At 43.4% G+C, this 22,626-nt stretch overlaps 1 protein-coding gene across 1 annotated transcript in view; it reads left to right on the forward strand.

Annotated features, from left to right (window-relative positions):
• SMARCD3 (SWI/SNF related BAF chromatin remodeling complex subunit D3) overlaps positions 1–22,626 on the forward strand; it is a 76,699-nt gene that overhangs the window by 2,144 nt on the left and 51,929 nt on the right. The window contains exon 2 of the mRNA XM_075747032.1: positions 809–1,002. The gene's annotated coding sequence lies outside the window, so the exon portion shown is untranslated. The remainder of the gene's footprint in view (positions 1–808; positions 1,003–22,626) is intronic.

A 22,626-nucleotide genomic window follows, 5' to 3' on the forward strand; every position in this document is an offset into this window, starting at 1 on the left:
GAGAGCTGTCAGAAGCAGCAGTGCTCTGTGTACACAGGTGCAGCTGGCTTGGCTCTTCCCAAGGAGCAGCTCCCTTTTGCTTCTTACTCTGGCTCATCTTCTCTGGGACCTATCATGAATACGCAGACACTGACGCTGCCTGACTATACCCTAAATCTGTGGGATCATTAGTTCTCCCAGTCTGCAACACTCTCACCATCCTACCAGGACAGCTAACAATGCCTGCTGAAATGCTAGAGTATTCTAATAGCCTTTAAGGATTTGATTTTTTAAGAATGAAAGCAAGCTGACTTGGTTAAAGTTCCTGAACTGGCCTGCTTTCCCAAGGGTTACTAGAGATGTCTGATGGCAGAAATATAACTGAGAACATTTATGTAAGAAGATAGCCTTGCTTCTTGGTTAGGCCAGACAAATTCCAGGGATCCCTTCCAATCTTAACTGCCCTCTGATTCTCATTAGAGCTTACCTCAACATGTTGACAGGTTATAGGCAAGTGCTGTACTTTATTCATGTTTTCTCCAATCTCCCTGAATACAAGCTGCTTCCCATCTGTAAGTTGAGTAGCCTGTAAGGATGGCCTAGTGCCTGGGCAAAACTACTGTCTTGGCAATGTGGACGTGCATCTGTGTGCAGCTGTCTGCAGAGACGTCCCCAGTCACTGTGTCAGTTGCATCTTCTCTTTCTTGCATTTTCCCTCTTTTTTTTTTCCAGTTGTGCTGCTTATGATGTGTCACATGGGTTGGTGCTGTTCTAGGAAATTATATTGTATATTGCTTCCACGTCACTAAGTATGTACTTCTCTTTTCAGAGCTGGATCCAAATGCATCCTCGGCCTGCTGTTCTAGAGCGGTTCCTGCTTCAGGTCAATGAGAATATCTGCTGCTAATTCATCATGACATAATATCTGGTCTCCTGCCCCATCCTGTTGGATAAGTTTCCTGCTTCCTCTTGGTCTATACACATGTGACTCCAGGTGTTCATCAGCTACCTAGTCTGGTACAGGTAGGTTTTAGCCCTTTGAAAAATGACCTGTTCTAGGTGGGAAGAATGTATCTGTGATTTGTATTAGGATTGGAAAATGTTTGCCTTTGGACATATGGGAAATGTTATTTTGTGAAATAAGTCCTGAACTGCCTGCTTGCTGCTATTGACCTGAGCTGGTCCTTTTACTAGCTGGCTACTTCCGTGATAGTTTCTGCTAGTGCTGGCAGAGAGGGTGCTAATTAGGCAGAGTAGACTGGCTCAGAGTGAATAATGTTTGAGAATGCAGTTGCTAAGAGCAGGTGTATTAGAGGAAAGAATGAAGAGGAGGAGGAGTAGGAGTAGTAGCAGCAGCAGGTATTCTTTGTGGTAATTCATTACTCCATTAGCTACAAGTAAATGTGATTAGTTCTTGTCAGATGGTTATTGATTTGTAGGGTTACTGTGCTTCTCACAGCAGGTTTAAAGTAGCGTGGTTAGCTCTTCCCAGCTGGTAGACTTCTCCAGTACCTGCTATTGTTGGATATGCATTGGTCATCTCCATGATAAGGTACTCAAATCTGCCAGTCAGGTCTTTATTTTTTACCATTAGTTCCAGTCTTGTTGCTTCCACTGGTGAATAGCCACCTGTATCCATCTGTCTTTTCTCCCAGTTGGTACACAATATGACTTTGGTTTTCCTGCAACTGGATCAGTGCCTTTTCACCTTTTACAGCCTGCACTGGTCAGTTCACTGGTAGTATAAATTGTCTGGTAGAAAAATGCAGATTATTTTGCATTGGAAATAAATAGGCTAGGTTATAACTTTGTTTTTTTTTTTTTTTTAAGACACATTAGGCTTGTTACTGTCATATGATTTGGCCCTTTAGCAACTGTATTGCTTAGCCTGCTGCAGCACAGTTACGAACTTTGCCCAGTGCTTGCTGTCTCTGGCTTTTTGCTTCTTGGCTGAGCTAGGGAAAGTCTGTTACAGAGAGATACCAGTACTAGTCTACCAGTCATAACTGACATGAATTTAAGAACTGTGTTGTGCTGAGTCAGACCAAAATATCCTGTCTCTGACTAGTAATGGATATGTGGAAAAAGAACAGGAAAGTGAGGCAAATGCTGAATCTTTTTTTTTTTCTTCAACATACCTTTTAAGTTTTTGCTGTCATCTAATTATGGAGTCAGCAGTTTGGAATAAACAATGTTAGAAAAACACCCAAATTCTTAGGTGTGCTGTTTCAATGTCATCTTCATTGAAAGGAGTTGTTTCAGTTTTCTGTGGTTGACTTTTCTGTGATTATGTTTTCTGTCACTATTCTGTCCTTTTTCTGTTCAGCTGAGTGTTCTCTTGAATTCTGAGTCCAGGGAGGACTATAGGACCATTCACTTTGGCATGTTCCTACAGGTAGTGGGTACCTGTGTCCAGCTCGTAGCTGTTGCTGAGTAAAGGTATGTCTTTTAGAAAGGCAGTTTGATAGTGTTCCTCATTCGGGTTCCAAATGATAGAAGACTGAGGTATGGATGAGAGCTATTTGGCAGAGGGAGAGACCAGACAAAAAGGGGCTGACTGCAGATGCTTGACAAAAGCATCTTTCCAAAAAGTTGGAAGTAAAGATAATGAGAATAATAACCTCCTAAGCAGGAAATGCTTTTGTGATTTTTTTTTTTTTTAACTTGTGTTTGCACTTTTGTATGGTGTTGGGTTCAAGATGACCTCTGAATGCCAGGCAGCAAACATAGCAAAAGGCTTTTTCTAGTTGACATCTAGGAAAGTTCTTTCAGTTCTGACACCCCACTCCATTTCTTTCTGTTCCTGTAACTATCACATACCATGTTCTTTGTGATAACTAACTTGTTAAGAACCCATTGATGTTAAAGTTAATGTAGAATATACCTGCTAGTGTATATTCCTGCAGACAGTCCACAACCCTCACTGGAATCAGAAGAGCTTGTGTATTAAAACTCTTTTAGCTTCTTGATGAAAGGTAAGGTGTTAACTTTAACCTTCAGTACTCCTAATCCCTTGGAGCTCACTCCTCTTCCAGTGCAGTATTGCCACAGTGGTTTCAAACACAGTGCTGGGGCTAACACCTGGAATTTGCTGGTCTCCCCTTAAATTTAGTAGCATTCCAGGAACTTAGCTTTTCTGGAAAAGTGCAGGTAGAGGAAATTAATAGTTCTTAGTTTAAAATGTAAAGGATTAAGAGTTCTAGTATTATACCACAGGAGTCATCCAGGTTTTTAATTTATACAGAAGTGCCCTAACTGCATAGAAACAAGCATATAACTACAACTTGCCTACTTTTTATTCTAGCTCACATAGTTATTGCTGTGTTGTCCATAATGCTTTCATAATGTAGACAGTGGCTAGCAGGTCTTATTTAGGAAATGTTACTCAGAGGTCATCAAGTGAGGTATGTCTGTTTTTCATGAATTAACAGCCTGAGATGCTGTTGTCAAATGTTTCTGATACTCACTGAGTAAACGTGGAAGTAACTGTGATATGGTCATTCTTGTTCCTGGGTATATTGATAGCACTGGCACCTCAGTGCTGGACAAGGGTCCCATGAATTTTATGGAAAGCTGTTTTGATCTTCCTTCCGTTTTTTAAAACACCCTCAATTAATTGGTTCCAGTCTTTGAGAGACAAACTTCCTGTCCTTTCTTTTATGGCCTTTGGTAGTCCAATAGCCTTTACTGTTTTGTGCTCTTATCATAATGATGATGTCTGTGTTTGACTATGGTAGTTGTCCGAAGCCAGGGATAGAAGCGTTTCTCTTTGAATAGAACTATCACTGTGGCTTAAATGAAGCCCCTAGCTAGACTGAGGAATTTGCCTGCTCCCAGAATGTCAGAGTCTACTCAACATTGTATCTTTTAATTTTTACCCTCAAATTTGGCACACTTCTCTGCCTGTCAATGAATTTTAAAAATAATTTGTTTAAAGGCAGTTCAGCTTCTTTCAAGATCCTAAACTGCAGAGAAGAAAATACAATTTACTGATCACATATTTTTAAATTTATATGCACAGCTATTGCACTGAACTGGGAAAAATCATATAAACTTAACTTTTAATAAGCATGTGGCCTTTGATTTGCAAATGTGCTTTTGATGATATGAAATAAAGTGGACTTCATTTGGTGAAATTGCAAGGGATAACAAGGCATAACATTCAAAATTTATAAATTCATGACTTTTAAAGATTTAAAACAGTCATTTTCCCCTGGCAAAATATGTATGATTCATGGCAACTGCAGAATTTACAGTTAAAAGGTGATGTCTAGATGGAGAGCAAGAGCTGTGTTTGCAGCTGTTAGAGGTCAGTGAGGAATGATTTTTAAATGTTACTTGTAAATAATTTTTTAAAGCTTTCCATTCCCATGGTATAGAGAGGACATACTGCAAGGTTACTTAAGGTTTTTTTATTCTTGTGTTTTCTTCTTTGAGATCATAGGGATAACCACATAGTAACTGAGCTGGCTGGTATGCTGATCAGACTCTATGTGGACAGGGGCCAATATGAATAGTTGCAGGAGAAAGTACAAAGTTCATTCAGTGTGTGGTTCATAGAATGATAGAATGGTTTGGGTTGGAAGGGACCTTCAAAGATCATCTAGTCCTGTTCCAGCATCTCACCACCCTCATCATAAAAAATGTCTTCCTTATATCCAATCTAAACCTATCCTCTTTCAGTTTTAAACCATTACACCTTGACCTGTCACTATAGAGCTTTGTAAAAAGTCTCTCTCCATCTTTCTTATGAGCCTCCTTAAAGTACTGAGAGGCCGCAGTAAGGTCTCCCTGGAGCCTTCTCTTCTCCAGGCTGAACAACCCCAACTCTCTCATCTTCACAGAATCATAGAATACCAGGTTGGAAGGGACCTCAAGTATCATCTGGTCCAACCTTTCTTGGCAAAAGTTAAATAGGAGAGGTGTTACAGCCCATTTTCATGGCTGTCCTCTGGACCTGCTCTAACAGGTCCATGTCTGTCTTGTACCGTGGACCACAGAGCTGGATCCAGGTGGGGTCTCAGGAGAGCAGAATAGAGAGGAAGAACCCCCTCCCTCGACCTGCTGGCCACGCTTCTTTTGATGCAGCCCAGGATACAATTGGCTTTCTGGGCTGCAGGCGCAGATTGTCGGCTCACATCCAGTTTTTCATCTGCCAGTGTCCCTGAGTCCTCCTCTGCAGAGCTGCTCTCAATCAGTTCATCCTCCAGTCTGTACTGGTACTGGTGACTGCCCTGACCCAGATGCAGGACCTTGCACTTGGCCTTGTTGAACTTCATGAGGTTCACGTGGGCCCACTCCTCCAGCATGTCAGGGGCCCTCTGGATGGTATCCCTTTCCTCTAGCCTATCAACTGCATCACTTGGCTTGATGTCATCTGCAAACATGCTGAGAGTGCATTCAATCCCACTATCTATGTATGTCATTAATTGTTGTGGTTTAACCCCAGTTGGCAGCTCAGCACCATGCAGCTGCTTGCTTACTCCCCCCCCAGCCCTGCAGTGGATGAGGAGGAGAATTGAAAAAAAGTAAAACTTGTGGGTTGAGATACAGACAGTTTAATAGGACAGTAAAGGAAGATAAAATAATAATAATAATATTTCTGATAAAAGAATATACAAAGCGAGTGATGCACAATGCAATTGCTCACCACCCATTGACTGATGCTGAGCCCATCCCTGAGCAGTGATCACACTCCCAGCCAGTTTCCCCCAAGTTTATACACTGAGCATGATGTCATATGGCATGGAATATCCCTTTGACCAGTCTGGGTCAGCTGTCCTGGCTGCGTCCCCTCCCAACTTCCTGTGCACTCCCAGTCTCCTCCTGGCAGGGCAGTATGAGAAGCCGAAAAGTCCTTGACTTGGTAAACATTGTTTAGCAACAACCAAAACAGCAGCATGTTATCAACACCGTTCTCATCCCAAATCCAAACCACAGCATTATACCTGCTGCTAGGAAGAAAATTAACTCTATCCTAGCCAAATCCAGGACATTAATAAAGATATAGAACAGTACTGGTTCCAATATGGACCCCTGAAGGACACCAGTTGATACTGATCTCCATTTGGACATTGAGCTGGCAGCTATTTAAAGACATTTTTCTTAGAGTACAAGACCTATCAATTCCCATTGTTTTGGGTTTGCGTGGCAAGGTTTTGGTAGCGGGGGGGGGCTATAGCGGTGGCTTCTGTGAGAAGATGCTAGAAGCTTCCCCTATATCCGATAGAGCCAATGCCACCTGGCTCCAAGATGGACCCACTGCTGGCCAAGGCCAAGCCAGTCAGCTACAGTGGTAGCACCTCTGTGATAACATATTTAAGAAGGGAAGAAAAAAACCCCACCCTAGGAGCAGCTTTTGCAGCCAGAGAGAGGAGTGAGAAGATGTGAGAGGAACAACTCTGCAGACACCAAGGTCAGGGAAGAAGGAGGAGAAGGAGGTGCTCCAGGTGCCGGAGCAAAGGTTTCCCTGCAGCCCATGGAGGACCCCACGCCGGAGCAGGTGGATGCCTGAAGGAGGCTGTGACCCCATGGGAAGCCCACGCTGGAGCAAGCTCCTGGCAGGACCTGCAGACCCATGGAGAGAGGGGTTTTCTGGCAGGACTTGTGACCCCACAGGGGACCCACACTAGAGCAGTCTGTTCCTAGATTGTACCCCGTGGAAGACACCCAAACTGGAGCAGTTTGTGAAGAACTGCAGCCCGTGGGAAGGACTCACATCATTGACGAAGTTTGTGGACGACTGTCTCCCGTGAGAGAGACCCCATGCTGGAGCAGGGGAAGTATGTGAGGGCATCTGGCCTCCAGCCAGGGTCAACCCACCACACCTATGTTCAAGAAATCAGGTGAGTACGGTGGGAAACCAGCACGGCTGAGTAAGGACCTCCTGGTCAAACCGAAACACAAGAGGGAAATGCATAGGCAGTGGAAGCAGGAACACAAATCCTGGGAAGAATATAGGGATACTGCCCAGGAGTGTAGGGGTAGGATCAGGAAAACTAAGGGACAACTGGAGCTAAATTTGGCAAGGGATGTGAAGAGTAATAATACGGGCTTCTACAGGTACACTGGTCAGACAAGGAAGACAAAAGAAATTGTACCCCCCAAAAAATGAGACAGGGAATCTGGTATCAACCAATGTGGAAAAGTCTGAAGTACTCAACTTTCTCCCCCCCTCAGTCTTCACTGGCAATTGCTCTTCCCAAATCTCTCGAGTCCCTGAATCTCAAGGCAGGGACTGGGGGAATGAAGTCTTGCCCATTGTAGGAGAAGATCAGGTTCTAGACCATCGAGGAACCTGAATATACACAAGTCCATGGGACCTGATGAAATGCATACCAAGGTCCTGAAGGATCTGGCTGATGGTGAATCCTGTCTCTCCCCAGTAATCTGTATTCATCACAGAATATCTCATGATTGTAGAAGCCAAAGCCCTGGCGTCAACACCGGGCATGAAGCCAGGTGTTGGTCTGCATGATCACAGTTATGTACAGATTAATGGATTTTATGGCTAAAAGAGACTTTTGGATCACCTGATTTTTTTTTTTTTACTGAGCACTAATGGACTTCCATTGGTCCTTTCTGTGAGCCTTATACCTTCCAGAAAGACAAGCTGCTGATTGGTTAGCTATTGTAGATTAAAAATGGAATATACTGCCTGTAGAGCCTCTATCAGTGGGAGGTTTAAGAACTTAGACAAATATCTGTTAACTGTTTTGGTAGGCCAATACTGACTTGGTGCAAGGAAGGATTTGAAGATCTAATGTCCATGCTAGCCCCTCTTCTTTGATTCTGCAAATATCTTGTTTGTGATGGCTAGACTATCTTGAAGGCGAGGGACGAAGGTTCGTAACAGTGTCAGCTGTGCCTACGTAGGAGAGAGTGTCACTGTAACTGTCTGTTAGGAGCGTAATTTCTCCCCGTCCCCTCTTTACTGACACGCTCTGTGTGGTAATGATTTATGGCATAGTTTGTCTCATGTCAGCTTTTGTCCACTGGCTCTTGTTCTGTCTTTTTCTATTTAATTTAAAAGCTTTTTATCACTTGGGATTTTGTGAATGTTTGTATGTACTTACATTGAATGTACTTAAACATCATCGTGATGTTCATCTCTCAACTTTATGTTTAGTTCATTAAACATGTTGCATTATTTAAACCTTTCATGGACAACATTTTTCAGACTTCTGGATTGTACTTGGCACTACTTTGTTCAGTGTTCCAACATGGACTTCTCCAGTGATTGAAGTATATAGAGAAAATCATCCTACTATCATTGCTTCTTCCTCTTCATAAATCCAAGGGTTCCTTTGGTTCTCTTTGCCGCAGTGTGGCACAGGTAATTCGGTTTGAGTTTTTTCCAACTGTGGTCCCTACTTCATTTTCAGATCTTCCACTTTCCAAGACATGATCTCCTGCTTTAGAGGGATGTTTTTCATTCTTGGCTCTTAGCTCATTCCTTGCCTTTAAACACACACTTTGAATGGATCCATCTGAATAAGATAGCTTGATCCAATGGTGCTGTCCTGCACTCCACTTCATTAGAGGTGACTTTGTATTAATTTCCATATGCTGAATGATACTGTTGAATGTTGTCTGACTAGTTACTAACCCTCCCTGTAAAGGCACTTTTAACTTCATTTACTGTTTAATTTGTGCCAGCAAATTGGGGACATTATTGATATGTCATAGTGCTTATTTGTAATCAGAAAAAAAAAGGTCTAAAAATACCCAGTCATCTCTCTAGAGTGGTCTTTCAAATCCCTCATGATTAATGCTAGGCAGTAAGTTGCCCCTCACAAAAGGATCCTGTTAGTTCCCAGTAGAGCCTGGCTTTTGTTCTGTGGGCTTTGTTCTTTACAACCTTTTTCATTGTTCTCTTAATATTTTACATTACAGCTCTGGATATTCTTGTATGAATGAAAGCGTCTAGTCTAAGGGTATCTGTATATGGTTTGTAAGTAATTCTCGTGCCATTTTTGTGCTTGGTAGTCCAGATCTGTCTTTGGAAGGAAACAAAGTAGCGGGGACTGCCAAGAATGCCATCTCTAGGTCTCCCTGGGATCCCACGGTACGCACAGACCAGCTAGGGCCCAAGGCAGTGTGATGGAACATGTGAGACATCTGCTGTCATAACTGTTCTGTGGACTATCTGGTACTTCTCCTCTCTCCTATCCTCTGAAGCATATGGTGGTATGTGTCTTGCGGCTGTTTGACATCTAAAGATTTTTCTGTGTGACTTGTAGGCTTTGACCCCTTTCTGCATCTTCAATGTCTCTTGGCAAGTCCTACGCCAGTTAGTGCCCCAGGCTAACTATTCTGCATGAAAAAGCCTTTGTTGATGTTGAGTTTGTTGCCCTCTGTTTTTGTTGGTGGTCGTCTAGTTCTTCTGTTACAAGATAATGTGCTCCTAGTTTTATCTCAGTGCTAGTCTTAATTCCGTACGTTTTCCCCTTCCCCTGCAATATAAACATGCACTCTTCTTCAGTTCCTCTTCATAAGAGAATTATTTTGTATCTAGTCTTTCCGTATCTGTATCTTCATTAATTCTGCTGTATACTTTTTAGAGATGTAATCAGCACTGGCTGCAGTATGATAAAAACAAGAGAGAACTACTGATTGATACCATGTTCTGTAATGTCTTCTGTTAGGCACTTCATAACTCCTTCTGATTTTATTTTCTGAGTGAATGCTTCTGTAAAGTGCTGTAGCCATTCTCATCAGTTAGTTTATTTAACAATGTAAATTGCACATGAAGCTGTAATTAGTGGAGTCCTGTCTTTCATTCAAAGGACTGGTGTCCAAGCATGCCACTGCAGGTAAGGAGTCAGCACGTCTTCTGTAGAGGCAAGTGGTGCCTTGCAGGTCTGTTATGCTCCTATTCTATTCTCTGTTGTGCCCCCATTTTATTAGGATTAGAATTCTTTGACAGGTCATGTGAATAAGAGTGAGCCTGTCAGCATATTGAACTTAAGTGTTTTGAAAATGCTCTCAGCAAGGTTTCTAAAGAATGTAAAAGCTAGTAAGGGAAGTATATAGTCAATAAGGAAAATTCCTCATAAGCAGTAAGGAAAAGTAGGAAATTATAGAGTCACAGAATGGTTGCGGTTGGACAGGACCTCTGGAGGTCACCTTGTCCAACTCCTCTGCTCAGGCAGAGCTGGTTGTGTAGGACTATGTCCAGACAGCCTTTGAGTATCTCCAAGGTGGGAGACTCCACGGCCTGTCTGGGCAACCTATTCCAGCGCTCAGTCACCCACACGGTAAAATAGTGTTTGCTGATGTTCCAAGGGAGCCTTCTGTGTTTCAGTTTGTGCCTGTTGCCTCTGGTCCTGTCACTGGGCACCACTGAAAGGAGCCTGGCTCCATCCTCTTTGCACTCTCCCTTCAGGTATGTATATAAATTAGTAATATCCTCTCTGAGCCTTTCCTTCTCCAGGCTAAACAGGCGCAGCCCTCTTGGCCTTTCCTCATAGGAGAGATGCTTCATTTCCTTTGTCATCTTTGTGGCCCTTCATCAGACTTTCCACCGTGTCCACGTTTGTCTTGTACTGGACAAGTGCAGCACTAGACACGGCACTCCAGGTGTGGCTTCACCAGTGCTGAGCATAGAGGGGAAGGATCACCTCCCTCGACTTGCTGGCAATACTCTGCCTCATGCAGCCCAGGATACCACGCACCTTCTTTGCAGCAAGGGCACATTGCTGGCTCATGTTCAACTTGGTGTCCACCAGGACCCTCATGTCCTTTTCTGCCCAGGTGCAGGACTTTGCATTTCTCTCTGTTTAACTTCATGAGGAAATGTAAGGGTATGTGGAAGGTGAGAGTGCACCTCTTCCTTAAGTTTATGCAGTAAAGGACGTTTTCAGTGCAAAGAGGATAATAAATAATGGAGGACGTGCTAAAGAAAACCACACAGAGACACAAACTTGCTAGTCAAGGGATAATGGAGGCAAACACCAAAAGTATACTTTCAGTAATTGACAAGCCATTAAGAAACTACAAGCATAGCTTTGGAAAGTGAAATTCCTGGAGCTGCTGGAGGTAGTGGCTGCAGAAGGACAAATAAATGTTCAGTTTCTGTAATAGAAGGAGTGCCTTTTTGCTTCCCCATTGGTCTTCAGTGTATGATGAATGATTTCTAAAGAGGTAAATCACGAAGCAACAAAATTAGTTGATAATGTGATGTTACTCAGTGCAGTAGAACCTAAACCTGTCTCCTAAGATTGGGGAAGAGTGTTTCAAAACTGGATGATAATATGGCCGAATAAATTTAAGGTTGATGAATTCATATGTAAAGTGCGTAGAGAAAATAAACCTACCAATATAGCTGCATTGTTGCTATTATCTCTTAAAATTATCTCTTTTGGCTCAGGAAAGAAATCTTAGCATCTTCATAGATAGTTCTCTGCAAACATGAGCTTAACAGTAGTGATTACAATGGAAAATTTGATGTTAGATATTACAGGAAAAGAATTAACAAAAATGAAGTTATGGTTATAATATTGTATAAATCCATGGTTCACCTACGTCCTGAAGAGTGAATGCCGTTCTGTATCCCTTAAGATGCAGTGACTAGTAGAACTAGAAGAATTCTAGAAAAGTGATAAGGATAGTGAGAAGTGGAGAGATTTCCAAAAGAGGAGATATGTGAGAATTCTTTAGAAACATGATAGATGAAGATAACTGTGCTAAAGATCATCAGTCATCACGGGGGAAGGGCAAGTTACTATTTATAGAACATACGGACATACGATGAAATTGTCAGGCAACAGGCTTAAAAACCCCACAAAGGGTTCTTTTGTTGTTTTGGTTTGGTTTGCTTTTTTTTTTAGCTCATGCCAAATTAGATTGTAGGATTTATTACAAAAAGATGTTTCATCTGTCTACAGTATAGAAGGGTTCAAACACAGGTATTAGGCAAGTCCATTGCTGGCTATTAAACATGGCAGTCCAGGCTCAGGATGTTAGTAAACCATGGCTGTTAGAAACGGGAAGGTCATACAAGGGGAATGTATGTCTCGGTTTTTGCAAAACCCAAACCGAACCCACAAGATTTTCTTTTTTTAAATTTTATATCTTATAGTCTTTCTTTGAGCATCTGGTACTAACTGTTGGCTAAGCAGACCTTTGATCTGAGATCTGATGGCATCAGAAATGTGAATTTTTCCACAGTCTTTGTTAAAAGTCTGAGGATGGTAAATGATAAGGGTTTCTCTTATTCCAGATGTCAGTCGTTGTTAAGCAACTGTAAAGGGAAAGAAAAAAAAAAAAAAAAAGAGGTTAAATCAGTTAAATTGTTTAGCCAAAACTTACTTCCTCATTTCTGACTTTGTTGTTTCTTTCGTGTATTAGCCTGCTGAACTATATAGGCTTCCCATACCTATACAAATCTTCTGTATTGATTTAAAATTGAATATAAAAATACTTTGTTACTATTTATAATGTACTTTGAATGGGAAGAAAAGTGACGATAGGAGAACTTTTATTGAAAAAGGAAAGTAAAGGAAGTACTTCCTTACAAAAGGAAGTAAAACTTCATAAGGCCAATTATGTTTATCTTAGTAAGTCATGTAGTGGGTGTTCTGCATGGTGTGGATAGATGAGGTCCCTGGAAGCAGGTGGTAAGTTTGGGGTTTTCTTTGAGTTTCATGCAAGGATGAAGGTGCCTTGGAGAGAAGCAGAACACGGATGTCTCAGATTATACCATCCAGTAAGCCTGGGTGATACGGGATGGGAGAGTTCCCATTCTGGAAAAGCTTAGTAGGAGAGTTACACTGCTGTGTGGTGAGTGTTGTGCATAGCAGAGTCCTTTCACTGTTAATTGGAAGAACAAACCTAGCAAGTACCAAACAAAAACACTACTTAGAAAATTAAAATGAAACCCTCTGAAATCTATTGCTCAGTTCAGATGAAAAGAGTGGGAAAATCTCAAATATTTTAGGAAGGATCTATCTACACTTAATGCTACTCTGACGGCTTACTTGCTGTTTAGATTGCACTGTCACACAGGACTCTTGTCTTTTTTCCCCTCTGCTTTCCCTCCTTGAACTGCTCTGTGGAGGCCTGTTCCGCACATCACATCTGGATTCTCCTGTGCTCTGTACTGCACAGAATGTTGTTTTCGTGCACCACTGCTTCTTGCCACAGCTGAGAACTAAATACTACTTTGCATCAGTATAGTAAAGACATCCGAGTGCATGTTGAAGCATTCAACTTAAGGAAGAATCAGAAGGCAGATGAGCAGTGGTGGGCCAGGAAGCAATGCCTTGAAAATGGTAGGAAAATGAGGAAAAGAATTAATGACAGAGGAAGGGGTAGGGACTCTGGCGAATGACCAGAGTTCTGGAGGTGGGCTTGGGGTTTGTTTTGAGATGAAATGCAGATTAGGAAATGAAAAACAGCCAGTTTCTAGAGGTTTAACCCCAGCCAGCAACTAAGCACCACACAGCTGCTAGCTCACTCCTCCCCTGGTGGGATGGGGGAGAGAAGCAGGAGGGTAAAAGTGAGAAAACTCGTGGGTTGAGATAAAGGCAGTTTAATAGCTAAAGCAAAAGCAAAGCAAAACAAGGAATTAATTCCCCACTTCCCATGTCAGGCAGGTGTTCAGCCGTCTCCAGGAAAGCAGGGCTCCATCATGTTGTAACGGTGACTTGGGAAGACAAATGCCATCACCCCAAACGTCCCCTCCTTCCTCCTTCTTCCCCCAGCTTTATATGCTGAGCATGACGTCGTATGGTATGGAATATCCCTATGGTCACTGGGGTCAGCTGTCCTGGCTGTGTCCCCTCCCAGCTTCTCGTGCACCCCCAGCCTTCTCGCTGGTGGGGTGGGGTGAGAAGCAGAAAAGGCCTTGGCTCTGTGTAAGTACTGCTCAACAATAACAAAAACATCTCTGTATAATGGAAACATCTCTGTATTATCAACACTGTTTCCAGCACAGATCCAAAACACAGCCCCATACTAGCTACTGTGAACGCCATGAACTCCATCCCAGCCAAAACCAGCACACAGGGAATCACCTTTCTCCCTCTGCAGCAGCTTGAGGAATGTTTCGCTGAGCTTGCAGGGCTACTTCTGCGCGGTGTCGGCGTGGGACCCCTCATCAGTGAGCTGGTACAGGCTGCCGCAGAGCGGCAGCACGAACCCGCACGGGGCACGGTGTCAGCACTGACCGTGGCTTCACGCGCTGCTCGGTCGCTTGACAGCAAAGCTCAGAAACGCTGTAGGAATCCATCTCCTCCTGCTTTGTGCGTGTGCTGCCGTCCAGCGCTACTGCCACCCTAAGGCCTTCAGTGTACAGAACCCTTTGATTTTACAAACACGTTTTCTATTTAAAAATAGTGGAAGTGGGAGAAGATGGAGGAGAGATGGACACTGGCTTTGCCAAACGGCTTTTCTCCAAGTACAAATCAATACCACAGGAAAACCATGGAGAGGAAGAAATTGGTTTTCCTGCAAGTTAGGTCAGAGTGAATTGGAAGAGTTACAGAACAGTAGTAGAAAGGAAATAGTAGAAAGGCTGGAGCACCTCTCCTATGAGGACAGGCTGAGTTGGGATTGCTGAGTCTGGAGACGAGAAGGCTCCAGGGAGATCTAATTGCAGCCTTCCAGTACCTGAAGGGGCCTACAGGAAAGATGGAGAGGGACTGTTTATCAGGGAGTGCAGTGACAGGACAAGGGGTTTAAGATAAAGGAGGGTACATTTAGATTAGATGTTGGAAAGAAATTCTTTACTGTTAGAATGGTGAGGCCCTGGCACAGGTTGCCCCGAGAAGCTGTGGCTGCCCCTGGCTCCCTGGCAGTGTTGAAGGCCAGGTTGGATGGGGCTTTGGGCAACCTGAGCTAGTGGAGGGTGTCCCTGCCCATGGCAGGGGGTGGGACTGGGTGGGCTGGGAGGTCCCTTCCAACCCAAACCATTCCATGATTCTATGACTTCCAGGCATACAGAGGTGTTTAGGTTAATAATGTCATTTTAAATGTTGATACCAAAACCAGATACTAGGAATAATCTGACATATTGTATCAAAATGCTTAAAACCAGTTCTAAAAAATAGGAATGGGGAGAATGATTGACATGTTTAACTGGGGAGGGGAGGTGGTTATGCCTGTGTAAAGCTCCTTATGATCTTAAAGATGCTGAAATGCTTTGGGCACAATGTTCAGCAGTCTCAAAAAGCAGTGCCTGTCTCCTCGGCAACAAGAAAGGCATGTGTCTGTTCCCATGGAAATGTACTGTGAAGGCTTCACCGGGAAGATTCTGTTCAGAGCTCAACAGCGCAGGCTCCAAGCTCTTTGTTGCTTGTACCTGAAGCAGAGGCTGTCACACATTCAGGTGCTCTGATCCTGCAGCTGACAAGGAGTAAGCTGCAAATAGTGTGGTGCTGTTCCTCGCTCCCTGTGTAACACAGATTAATTGTGCGCTATTGTTCCCATCCGAGGAGTTCCTTCCTCAGTCACTAATTGCCAACATTGAAGGCTTCTTTGCAGCTCTTCATAAGGAAAGCAGTATTCTTGCTAGCCAGAGAGGCATCAGAGAGTTTCTGATACTAATTCTTTCAAAGGACTGGACAGACAAATCTGAAAAACAGGAAGCAAAGTGTCTGCATCTCAGCAGTTCTTTCTGTCTGAAAGGAGAAAAGGAGAACTATATAGAAGCACTGACAGATCTACCTGCACTAGATCACCAAATAAGAAACTGCTAATACAGTAAGCAAATTATATATAATAGGCACCACGTCTTCTAAACCCATTGAGGTGCTCTTTTAAGGAAGCAAACATATTTAGCAGGGACCAGAAATAGGATCCAAGCATGGTTTGATCTTTTTGTTTTTTTAAATATGAGATTTGGGATACAGAAGCACTAGTGGAACAGTGATAATTTCAAAGTGATGGACTAGGAAATTTATTTTAGAAGCAGCATTTTGTATGCATTTGCATGTATTATGTATAGGTATTACTAAGCAGTGTTCTTTTGTTTTAAAGTTTTTTTCATCAAGAGCTTGCTTTTCATTCCAGTAGCTTCTTCCTAGTCCTGCATTAAGGGATAGTAAATAGAAGTGCATTATACCTTCATTATCCTACTGTTTTGTACCCTAATACCTACCTTCTAACGTAAAAAAATGCTAGCATTTTCAATCACTACTCCTGAACTGGCCTCTCTAACACCCGATTCTTCTCCCCATCTCTGCACCCTGTAATTTTGCTGTGCTTGCAAAGAGACAGCAGCTAGCTCTGTACATATGTTTCCAGGTAAGGGCATTCCAGGTGTTTTGTCATTGCCTTGTTTCTGCTGTCAGTCTCCATTCCATGGTTCCATATGTGAATTTACTGCATGTTGATTGGGCCTGTATTTGAGTTACTTGTAATGCTTAAGTCTTTTCTGAGTAGAATCATAAAATCATAGAATGGTTGAGGTTGAAAGGGACCTTTGGAGATCATGTGGTCCAACCTCCCTCCTCAAAGTTGGGTCAGCTAGAGCAACTTGCTGAGTACCAAGTTTGGTGAAGTTTCTAGTATCTTCAGGGGCGGAGTTAAGTTGCTCTTTGGGCAACCTGTTCCAAGTAAAAAACCTGTTCACAGTACAAAAGTTTTTTTCTTGTGTGTAAATGAAGTTTCCTGTATTTCATTTTGTGCCAGTTGCCTCTAGTACTATCACTGGGTACCACTGAGAATAGTTTGGCTCTGTCTTCTTTACACCCTGCCATCAAGTATTCACACACATTGATAAGATACTCCCTAAGCCTTCTCATCTCCATGCTAAAAAAATCCACGCTCTCTCAGCCTTGCCTCATTACGATAGATCCCTTAACCATCCAATCCCTTAACCATCTTTGTGAGCACTCGCTCCAGTATGTCCATGTATTTCTTGTACTGGGGAGCCCAGAACTGGTCACAGCACTCCAGATGTGGTCTCACCAGTGGCAAATACAGGAGAAGGATCACCTCCCTTCACTTGCTGGTTATGTTCTTCCTAATGCAGCTCAAGATGTTGTTGGCCTTCTCTGCTGCGAGGGAACATTGCTGGCTGATCTTCAATTTGCTGCTCACCAGGATCCACTGCTGCTCACCAGGATCCACTGGTCTTTTTCTGCAAAGCTGATTTCCACCCAGTCATCCCCTGGCCTCTCATGGTGCATGAGTACAATTTCTCCTTCACAAATTCATGCTGACTACTCTCAGTCACCTTCTTGTGCTTCCAGGAGGATACGCTTCATGACCTTCCCTAGGACTGAAGTGAGGCTGAACGACCTGTTTTTTCCCAGTTCCTTCTTCTTCCTCTTCTTGAAGATCAAAGTGACATTTGCTTTCTTCCAGTCCTCAAGAACTCTTCCAATCTCCATGAGTTTTCAAAGGTAATTGAGAGGTGTCTCACAATGACATTGGCTAGCTCCCATAGCACTCGTGGGTACATCCTGTCAGGTCCCATGGACCTGTATGTCCAGTTTGTTTAAATGATCCCTAACCTTGTCTTCCTCCACTGAGGGCAAGTCTTGCTTGCTCCAGACTTTCCTACTGGACTCAGGAGCCTGGGATTCCTGATGGCTGATCTTGCCAGTAAAGAAAGAAGCAAAGGCGGCATTCAGTACTACAACCTTTTCTGTGTTCTTTCTCAGCAAGTCCCCTTTCCCATTCAGCAGTAAGTCCACATTTTCCCATGTCTGTCTTTTGCTGCTGACGTACTTTATAAAGGCCTTTCTGTCTGCCCCTCGTGTTCCTTACCAGATTCAACTCCAGGTGGGCTTTTGTTATCCTAATCATATCCCTGCACGCTTGGACAGTGTCTCTGTATTTCCTCTTGAGTCACCTGTCCCCGATTCTGCCTTTTGTATGCTTCCTTGTAATGTTTGAGCTCAGTCAGGTGTTCCTTCTTCATGCATGCAGGCTTCCTTCTGCTTTTGCTTGATTTCCTGCCTGTTGGGATGAACCAGTCTTGAATTTAGAGGAGGTGATCTTTGAAAATCAACCAGCTCTCCTCGACCCCTCTTCTTTCCAAGGCCGTAACTCCTAGGATTCTTCCAAGCAGATCCCTGAATGGGCCAAAGTCTGCTCTTCTGAAGTCTAGGTCTGTGATGCTGTTTTCTGCCCTGCTCCATCCTCTCATGTTCCTGAACTCCTCCTTCTCATGGTCCAGCCAAGGCTGCCCCAACCTTCACATTCCTGACCAGTTCTTTGTTGTTTATAAGAATTAGGTCCAGCAGAGCACCTCTCCTTGTCTGCTCCTCAGTCGCCTGGGTTAGGAATTCACCTTCAATGTGCCCCAGAAGCCTCCTGGATTGCTTGTGTCCTGCTCTATTATCCCTTCAGCAGATATTGGGGTGGTTAAAGTCTTCCATGAGGACCAGAGCCTGTGAATGTGGGGCTTTTTCCTGCTGTCTGAGGTCGCACCTACTTCTTCCTCAGCAGGTGGTCTGTAGCAGACACCCACCACAATGCTGCATGTGTTGGTCTGCCTGCTAGTTCGGACCCGTAAGCTCTCAGCTGATTCACTGTTCATCCCAAGGTGGAGCTCCATGCACTCCAGCTGCACTCTCGGCTAAAAGGCAACTCCCCCTCCTTGCCTCCCTAGCTTGCCTCCCGAAGAGCCTGAATCCATTCATCGCAGCAGTCTAGTCGTGCGAGTTGTCAGCTACCTTAGAATTCAGTACATGTTTAGGATGGGAAAGGAAGCAGAGAGAGCGGCACTGCGTGCAGATGATTGTGCAGCTTTCTGTGAGAAGAGAGAGGTGGTCTATTAGTCTAGGAGCATATACTGCACTGTTGCTATAGGAATCAAGAGAATACGTCACATCTTTGTAAGTTTTAAGAGAGTGTCTTCTGTCCTGTAGCCAAAAGCAAATGACTGAAAGAGCATTTGATTGATTCCTGCTCCCTCGCATGCTTTGCTGCAAGAAGGATCCTAACCATTTTTATTTTGGGAAACTGCCACAGGATCAGAAGCTGAAAAACTATTAACTATTTTAGTTGTATGTGGTCCATTCTTCACCAGTTGCCAGACAAAAGAATTATTTGCTGAACATATTCTTCAGGGCTTTGTCTTGTTTGAAATGTCAGAGAACTGTGTCCCATAAGCATGCAAGAGGGTTCACATAATTGGTCCTTTGATAGATAAATGGTGTTAACATATAAAGAGGGAAATAGGAAAGAACAATGCTAAGCCTTAAAATAAGGCCATAATAAGGAGAGGGGCGTAGGCCTGCAACTGATTCTTGATTAAATTATTTCTCATGAAGAATTGTGATTGTTGACTTCTTGCAGCACTGTGGAAGAGGCAAGGCATCCTGGAGTTAATTGGCATGATAAATGCATGTCAAAAGTTGTTGTAGGGTGGGGTAAAATCAGCAAAGGGATAAGGCAGAGGGATGCAGAGGAAGTGGGCACTTTCTTACTCCTTTATTTGGCATTTTAGACAGTTTCAGAGCAAATTTTTGCCAGCAGCATTCCAAGTGGATTTAATCAGACTTAAAAAAGTATTTGCCAAGTTCAGAAAAGACAGAATTGCAGTGGTGAGATATGCAATGGCAGGAGTTTGACTGAGGAAAGGAAGGATTGACTCGAATAGCTGAAGGAGGTGGAGAAACTGAAAAAATAAGAAAGGGTAACCATTAAGACAACACCAGTGGAAGAGCTGTCACAGATCAGATGCAGTAGGAAAGGAATCAGTTATGTTACAGACAAAAGCAGCTTTTTCTCAAGAGCAGAAATACGACAAGCGGTTTTTTTTGTGTTGGATTCCCCCCCCCCCCCCCCCCCCAATTTTCCAGTCCCTGTATCCCTTATGGTTGGAATATTAGTGACTGGCCTTCCATTACATAAACTTTTCACTATTTTTTGTTTTATGCTTGTTTAGACTAGGTGAATATCCTACTCCAGATTAATATCCAAGATCTTAACTAAAGGTATTTAAAGAAATAATTTTCTAATTTTCTTAGTGTCTTGGGCTTATAGCTAACAATTTAGAAAGCCTTTCTCTGTATAACCTTAGCAGAGATTTATGTCTTATTATTTGGCATCATATTTATAACTAATATTCAGTGTTGCTGTATCGTATGTACATGTACTAGCTTGCTTGTAGCATCTGAGTGCTAGGGAATCTCTTTGAAGAATGAAGCATACTTATTTCCCAAGAGAGAACAGGGCAGTCAAAATCCCCCACAAGTATGTTGTTTCTATGGTTTCAAGTTGCAGGCTGGGTATAAATTGATCAGAAAACAGGTGCCAAGGATGGGCTGCACAGAGTAGGAATTTGGTGGCTATTCAAAATAAGCGGAGCTAGACAGCTGGTGTGCCAAGTCCACTGCCTGTCAGGATGACTAGTGCTCTCTCTGTTCCATTGCGCTCTTTCTATTTCCATCTGTTAACTTAATTTGTAAACTGTAAAGGCCAGAGACTACATTGTTTGTATCTGTACCTCCTAGTACTCTCAGGCCCTAGAAACAACCGACTACCAAGAATGGGAAGAATTGTGAAATGTGACAGATAATATGACATAAGGTACAACACATAACTCTTCTCACCCTCACAGTTCACATCCATGCACAAACACACCCCTCTGCTGTTTGAGTTTTACCACTATAAGTTCTGTTTATTTTGCAAAGCACTGAATGCCATAATGATTTAACTTATGTTTCTTCTGCCTATGTTTCTTCTACATATGTTTTGAAGCCCATTTAACAAGTGACTTGTGCCACCATTCACGTGCCTTGTCATTTAGACATGCTTTTTTTCTGGGAGCACATGCAGTGCGTTACATGCACACTTTATGACTTCATGACCCCATTGCCAAGTGCAGTTTGATGGTCTAAGCTGTAAGCTGCCAGCCTGCTGTGCCTATGCTCTGGTGAGAGAGACAAGGAGACAAACCACTGTCTCGTGCTAGAACCAGATGTTTTCCACTTTTGCAATACTCAGTTGCTCAAAAAGAGCCTCAGTTGAAAGCCTATTGTCCAGCTGAAGCCCGAGTACTGTAACTGTGTCTCTGTCACACGTTGCTGTGCCTGGCATTTCGTTATTCCTGTGATTTCATGTATGTATTTATGTACTAGGTGAACATTTAAAAGATTAGAAAACCATCTTACCTACTGCTACAGACATAGCACAGTTCTTTCACCTCAGGATTTATCTTCCACCACCTGCTTGAGTTTTTCCAGCCTAAATCGTCTGTCTAACATTTTAGGGCCATTTGATTTTTTTGAATCCTCTGTCCTGACTGGCTGTGAAACTTCCCCCACATCTTCCCATTTGAGGATTTAATCTACATGCCTCTTACTTTCCTCTTTTAGATCTCTGAAGATGGTAAAACAATCTGGATATAACAACCGTCCTTGGTGTCCCTAGTAGACACTTCTCTTCCACTTTTTTTTATAATTTGTTTATAACCTTTTGTTAATACCCTTCAGCAATTTTTATTTTTCCTGGCAATTACGTATTACATTCATGTTAAGAATTTCCGGCATATAATGATGTTTTACTACATTGCATTTAAGTTACATTTGCCATTTCCCACTGGCTGCCATTTTCCAAAGTCATTGATGTTTGCTGTAATTATGTACCATTTGAGAGTGGTGTTCCTCAGGGGTCGGTACTGGGATCAGCACTATTTAACATCTTAAGGACAGTGGGATTGAGTGCACCCTCAGCAAGCTTGCTGATGACACCAAGCTGTGTGGTGCACTCAACGCGCTGGAGGGAAGGGATGCCATCCAGAGCAACCTGGACAGGCTGGAGAGGTCGGCCCGTGTGAAGTTCAACAAGGCCAAGTGCAAGGTCCTGCACATGGGTCGTGGCAATCCCAAGCACAAGTACAGGCTGGGTGGAGAATGGATTGACAGCAGCCCTGAGGAGAAAGGACTTAGGGGTGTTGGTGGATGAGAAGCTCAGCGTGACCCGGCAATGTGTGCCTGCAGCCCAGAAAGCCAACCACATCCTGGGCTGCATCAAAAGAAGCGTGGCCAGCAGGTCGAGGGAGGGGATTCTGACCCTCTGTTCCACTCTGGTGAGAACCCATCTGGAGTACTGCGTCCAGCTCAGGGGTCCCCAGGACAAGGACATGGAGCTGTTGGAGAGAGTCCAGAGGCCACGAAGATGATCCAAGGGCTGGAGCACCTCTGCTATGGAGACAGGCTGAGAGAGCTGGGTTGTTCAGCCTGGAGAAAAGGCGGCTCCGGGGGGACCTTAGTGCCCCTTCCAGTCCCTAAAGGGGCCTACAAGAAAGCTGGCAAGGGACTGTTTACAAAGGCATGCAGCAATAGGAGAAGGTGTAATGGTTTTAAGCTGAAAGAGGGTAGAGTTAGATTGGATGTAAGGAAAAAATTCTTCCCTGTGAGGGCGGCTGCCCCTGGCTCCCTGGCAGTGTTCAAGGCCAGGCTGGATGGGGCTTTGGGCAACCTGGGCTAGTGGAGGGTGTCCCTGCCCATGCAGGGGTTGGAACTGGATGATCTTTGAGGTCACTTCCAATGCAAACCATTCTATGATTCTATGAGATTAACTTTGACTTTTCTTGGGGGTGATCTGTTTGTAATTGTTGTAATTATTCTGCCAAATAAAATAATTAAAAAGAGACTTGGGCTTGTCTGGCAATGCAGGTTTTTTATGATCACCAATATTACTTGTTGCTCTCAGTTCCATTGTGCTCTAAGTCTGATGTAGTTT

The sequence above is a fragment of the Balearica regulorum genome, chromosome 2 (assembly GCF_011004875.1).
Source record: "Balearica regulorum gibbericeps isolate bBalReg1 chromosome 2, bBalReg1.pri, whole genome shotgun sequence".
Taxonomy (NCBI): Eukaryota; Metazoa; Chordata; class Aves; order Gruiformes; family Gruidae; genus Balearica; species Balearica regulorum.